Source organism: Hipposideros armiger, unplaced genomic scaffold (assembly GCF_001890085.2).
Source record: "Hipposideros armiger isolate ML-2016 unplaced genomic scaffold, ASM189008v1 scaffold_619, whole genome shotgun sequence".
NCBI lineage: Eukaryota > Metazoa > Chordata > Mammalia > Chiroptera > Hipposideridae > Hipposideros > Hipposideros armiger.
The window spans coordinates 1,000,139-1,005,124 of NW_017731969.1; the positions used below are offsets into that span (position 1 = coordinate 1,000,139).

General features: G+C 46.6%; 1 protein-coding gene across 1 annotated transcript in view; it reads left to right on the forward strand.

Moving 5' to 3' along the window:
* PRKD2 (protein kinase D2) overlaps nucleotides 1-208 on the forward strand; it is a 39,253-nt gene extending 39,045 nt beyond the window's left edge. Inside the window, exon 18 of the mRNA XM_019625205.1 lies at nucleotides 1-208. The gene's annotated coding sequence lies outside the window, so the exon portion shown is untranslated.
* Nucleotides 209-4,986: the final 4,778 nt, after the last annotated feature.

Below are 4,986 nucleotides of genomic sequence, written 5' to 3' on the forward strand. Positions count from 1 at the left end.
CCCCCCCTCCCCCGCTCTCGGGGACGGCCCTCCACACCATCCCAGCGACGGACTACTGTAGGGGAAACGGCTTCCTGCTCAAACTGGAAGGGACACACCCCGGGGGAGGAGCATGGCGGAGATGGGGGGCAGTTATTTCCAAAGCTAATTACACAACAATTAAAACGGACTCATCTCTGGCCTCATGGCCAGATCTCTGGCCACACCACATTCTTGTACCGTTAAACATCTGATGTTCACCTGGAAGGACGTCGGACGGCCTGCCTGAAAAGGAGGCGGGATGGAGGGAGGGGTGGGTGGAAGAGGTGAGGAAGAGGGAAATGAAGGGGGAGGGGGTTGGGAAGGAGGAGTAACTAGGGTGGAAAATAGAGAGAGGGAGGATTGCCAGGAGGCAAGACTAGAAGGGAGGAAGGTATAGAAGTGGCATAAGGTGAAGAGCAAAGAGTAAGGAACGAAAAGTTGGAAGTGGAGGGGAGATGGAAGGAATATGGCCGAAGAGAGAAGACGGTTGGAGGGAGCATGACTGGAGGGATGGAGGATTTAGAGAAATGCAAGTAATTCATGGCTTGTTTGATGCATCTTTTACTTGGTGGTGTTAATACTAATCACAACTATTAATAATGACTATGTAGTTAGCACAAGTCTGGTCCATAGGAGAAACCTGATATACAATAGTATTTTAAATTGATGTGATGACTTCTCTACACACCGAGTATGCTCATTCACTGGTTCATCCATTTGTCACACTGTGCTGGTGATGCTGGGGACACGGTGGTGACTGAGACAGCCCAAGCCCCAACCTCAGAGGGTTAACCATCCAGTGGGGAGACAGACCTGTCCTCCAACAGTGATGACCCAGAGTGGGCAGGGCTGGGATGGGGAGCCCAGGAGGGTGGGGCAGCCGAGGGTGAGCTGAGACTGTAGACGGAGGGAACATGTCTCCACCTTTGGCCCCTGCCCTCCAGTTCCCCAGCTCCTCACTGTCAGCCTGACTCTTGGCCCCACAGCTGAGGGCGAGCAAGGGGAGCACGCACCTGGACAAGTTCTCTTTACACCTTGGTCACGCTCAGACTTACACGTCTTAGTTGAAGACTTTGCTGAGCCCTGTAAAAACGACAGTGCCTAGCAGCCAATTTAGGCTAGTACCTGAAGCTTACTCTTCCTTCCTTCCCAGTTTATATCAGCTAGTCCACCTGCTGGTGGGTTCCGGAGCTGCAGCTCTTTGATTCAAAAAAGCTCAATGAGCCTCAGTCAATGAGGAATTTCAAAATGAACCAGAGTGCCTCTGGGGTGTAATCTGGGCTAATACTCATGGGGAATGTGTCTTAGACTCCATCCTGAATGTCTCTCCCTCTAAAACTGATCTACGATCCAGGAGTGTAGACAACAGAGGGACAAATCCACCTCCAATGATAGACCCAGGCTAAGAAATGTACAGAAAGACTACTCAGGCCTGATCCTTGGCAATTACTTTGCTTCTGTCTTGGCCACTAGTTTTGTTAACTTCCTGAGGCCAGAAATTAGAGACATGATAAAAAATATGTTAACTGGTGAAATGCCTTGATTGCAGAATTCCGTGAAATAGCCCAACATCAGGGCAAATCAAATCAAATCCTCATAATGCAATTTAAGGTCCTACAACTTAAACAATTAGAGACAAAAAGTCCATCCTATCAGGGCTATTGGATACCACAAAACTTAATCTTGGTAGGGATACTGTAGGTACTGCAAAGAAAAGGGACATTGGACTAGAGATTGTCCAGCATTAAAATACAAAACGGAGTTCGAGCCTAAGGTTCAGTGTCCCCAATGACTCTTCCAGCAGATTTTGTCCTCTGTGTCCATAAACACCCTTCAACCCACAGAGGAAAATGACCATCTCCATTAATTGGCATGCTATCACAGCTTTAATAGATGCAGGGGCCACCTCCACCCCCAGCCCCATTAGTATTTCACAGTTCCCCCTTACCCTCCCTTGGTACACAGCAATGGTTGCTTGCGATGAGATGCCACAATTTGCCACATGCTTTACCCTTGCCTAAGCCATTCTCTGTCTCGTTAGGCACCTTACTACCCAGAACAATTTCTTTCTCAAACTACACCAATAAATCTTTTCAGAGGGGATATTCCATGTGGAATGTTAACATTTTATGTTTACGAGAGAGCCTAATTCTCACAATCCCTGACTGCTCCTATCCATCTTGGGCCACTAGCCTTTCTCAACTCCCTCCCCTGAAATAACTCATCAGCCTCTCCCTCAGGCATACAAAGTCAGCTATGCTGACCCGCATTCCTGATTTTCTTTGGGCCTCCAACTCAACAAACATAGGGTGCACCTTTGGGGCTGAACCTCTTAAAGTGAAAATAGATTCTGTCATACCCCCCTGGAAACTGCTTTAACATGCTCGGACACCAGAGGCTCTCTGGGGCCTCCAACCGATCATTCAGGGCCTTCTAATACCTGCCTCCAGCCCCTGCAATACTCCCATCTTGTCTGTCAAGAACTCCAGTGTTACCATTGGGATATAGCTAGTCTAAGACCTCTAGGCCGTAAATAAAATAGTCAAACCTAGGTTCCCATGAGTTCGCAATCCCAACACCATCCTAGCCTCTATACCTTCCAACCCCACCCACTTTACTATATAAACATCTCCTCTGCTTTCTTTCATATACATCTACATCCCGATTCACAATCCTTTTTGCTTTCACCTGGAAAAGTCAACAATATACATGGACGGTTATGCCTCCAGTTTCCACTGAAGTCCCTGGTTATTTTTATCAGACTCTGAATGGCAACTTGAAGGATTTGGTTTTCCCTTGCAATTCCTCTCTAGTCTTGTCTGTGAATATGTGAATGGTCTTGTCTGCTCAGCTCAACAGCTCACTCACTGACGCTTAGTATCTACCCCCAAGCCCTTGCTCTTAGGGACACAAGGTATCTAGGGACAAATTACAAGTATGTCAGTCACAACCACACAGTTTAGAACATGACCTTGCACCTGAAGGTAAAGCCTTATCCACAGAATGCATTTATCCCATCGTTAATTTCATCTTTGCCCAAGACTAAAATGCAACTCCAATGGTTTCTGGGCCTGTTAGAGATTGAATTGTGTCCCCCACCCCCAAAAAAGTTATGTTGAAATCATCCCCAGTACCTCAGAATGTGACCTGGTTTGGAAATAAGATTGTTGCAGATGGATTGAGCATTGTCCCACATACCCCGCTCAAAGGCATATGTACAAATCAGGGTTTCTGTGCTCCTTTCACAACTTCCCTAATGGCCCCTTCATGGGACTCAGTTTCTGTCATCACTGAACCTTTTATTCAGTAAATGACACCATAACAACCCTAATGGCAGGAACCACCTCCTCACTGAACTCATCGGGTTTTCCAGATATCAAAATATATCCCACCCCAGTCAACCAATGCCACTGACAATTTCTCTTGCTCTCAGCAGCATTGCTCCTCTTGTGACTCATCTCATGGTTCCAGTCCTGTCCCTGTGTGTTCTCCTTGGTTTTCCACTTTTAATCAACATTTACTTTCTGACCACTCAAATAAATAAGATGATTATCTCTCTTCTGAGTCTTGAATTGTCCCCAATGGTGCATACTTTACGTGTGGAGATCTCACTGACTGGCATCTACCTACCAGCTGCTTGGCCCCTGTGGTCTTGCCAATCCTGTAAGCCCTAATCAGAGTGTCAATCCCCCTTATTCTACCAATACCTGAACTTCACTCTTTCTCCTCTCAAATCCCCAACTCCTCACAAATGTAGATCTGCTAAATCCTGTGGAGGCTGAAAATCACACAGACACAAGATCCAGGATGATTGTGATCTCCTTTTTCATTAGGACCCCCCAAGAAAGCCTTGTAACAAGAAGCCAGATGCTTGGGAGTAAACTCCAAGGATTCAATATGGCCTCCAACCATGTTTGGGAATGATTGTACCAGGGTTAGGGGCTGCTGGGGAGTAACTTGTTGGCTGTGGTTGAAAGTAACTGCTGCACGTCATTCCCAGGAACTCTTCAGGAATCGTCATCACCAATAAGGAAAGGACATCAAGAGGCCAACAAGGAAATCTGCAGACTTGCTACAGCTGTTCTGACTCCACCAACCAAGAATCTTTCTTCATCTCCTTGAAATTCTCTCAACTGGCTGCCCTCTGGCTTCAAATCTTGGTTTTACTCCTTTATTCAACTATTTGTATTTTTCTTCCCAGGAATACCCATCTTCAAATTCCTGGTGACCAGAACCCCAAATCAGCTCCAGAGCCAACATTTTATGCAGCAAATGGTTCATCTAGTCTTGCACAAACAGCAGGGATGAAAACACAATCCTGACATGGCCCCCAGATACTAACTACTAAGAAAATCTTGTTTGAGAGTGAGCTCTCCAGATCTCCATTTCATCAATCCTGATCATCTCCCCATTGTTCGAAAATTAAGGACAGTGGTGGTCTGTCTTAAACAAGAGGGGGAGTGAATAAAGGTTGCCTTTATTAAAGTCTAAACTCATTTTTCTCTTTTGGACTCACTCGATTATTTTTTTACTTATCAGGCCTTTCTGTGGCTCTTTATACATGAAAGGCAGTGCTCCAAGCACTTAATCCTCATAACAACTCTATGAGGTAGATAGTATTCTGACCCCCATTATACAAATGAGGAAATTGAGGCACAGAGAGGTTAAGCAAGTTTCCCAAGGTCACACAGCTGGAATGTGGCAGAGTTGGGGTTCCCTCCTGGAGGTCTTTGCTCTCAGTTACTACTATTGCCTCTCCAGCTCCGGACCAGAAGGTCCCCTGGTGCCCCAGGAATCATCAAAGAGGGAGGTTCCCACATAATTTTCTGGGCCCTGGCCTTTAGGGAGTCAGGTCTGTCTGAGAAATGGGTATGAATATTGGAGCTAGGTCTTGAAGGTTGTAGGGACACACACTTGGCGTAGTGACACAGGCTGGCCGCCTGAGGGGGCGCCAGCCCCGCTCGC